We start from the raw sequence: 1,187 nt of genomic DNA, 5'->3' as shown, positions 1-1,187 counted from the left end.
TCTGCTTTCCGCTGGCCTGCTGCTGTGGCTGTCACCACACCACATCCTCTCCACCCTGGCTCCACCCCTCCTACCTGTCTGGATGAGTATTTCTTCTTTATAATTTTGTTTGTTGGACTTCCATGCAGCTCAATTTTCTGAAACTTCTGATTGTCTGTAGTTTTGAGATAGTTACATTTTTTCTTAGTTGTGGAGGGAGACGCATCATGTCTATGTAGGCCCCCATCTTGGTCAGAAGTCTCTTGTTGAGGGTTTTAGCATCTATGTTCATCAGTGATATTGGCCTGCAGTTTTATTTGTTGTGTCTTGACCTGGTTTTGGATTTAGGATAATACTGGCCTCATAGAAAGTATTTGAAATTCTTCCCTCTTCTTGGATTTTTTGGAATAGTTTGAGAAAAACAGGAGTTAGTTCTTCCCTAAATGTTCAGTAAAATTCACCCGTGAAGCGATCCATTGGGGGGCTTTTGTGTGGCAGGAGTTTTTTGATTACTGTTTCAATTGCACTAGTTGTTACGGGTTTATTCAGGATTTCTGAATCTTCTTGATTCATTTTTGGAAGATTATATGTGTCCAGAAATTTGTGCATCTCACCTAGATTGTCAAATTTCTTCCCATATAGTTGTTCATAGTAATTTCTTACAATCCTTTGTATTTCTATGGTATCGGTGTGATTTCTCTGCTTTCGTTTCTTATTTTATTTATTTGGATCCTCTTATTTTTTTTGTTGTGTCTGGTTAAAGGCTTGTTGATTTTGTTTATCTTTTCAAAGAACCAGCTCCTGGTTTTATTGATCCTGTTAATTTTTCTTTTAGTCTCTATTTCATTTAATTCTGCTCTGATATTGATGACTTCGTTCCCTCTACTTGCTCTGGGCTTTGTTTGTTGTCATTCCTCTAGTTCTTGTAGATGTTGTGTTAGGTTGTTTGTTTGAGATTCTTCTATTCTTTTTAGGTAGGCCTGTATTGCTATGAACTTCCTCTCAGGACTGCTTTTGCTGTGTCCCATTGGTTTTTGGTTGTTGTGTGCTCATTATCATTTGTTTCCAGAAACTTCTTGATTTCTTCCTTGATGTCATTGTTAACCCATTAATTATTTAATAGCATGTTATTCATTCTCCATGAGTTTGAATGTCTTTAAGTTTTTTCCTTGAGGTTAATTTCTAGTTTCAAGGCATTGTGATCTGAG

The sequence above is a fragment of the Furipterus horrens genome, unplaced genomic scaffold (assembly GCF_987537825.1).
Source record: "Furipterus horrens unplaced genomic scaffold, mFurHor1.1.pri manual_scaffold_17, whole genome shotgun sequence".
In the NCBI taxonomy this organism is placed as follows: Eukaryota; Metazoa; Chordata; class Mammalia; order Chiroptera; family Furipteridae; genus Furipterus; species Furipterus horrens.
Note: the sequence above shows the minus strand (reverse complement) of the source record.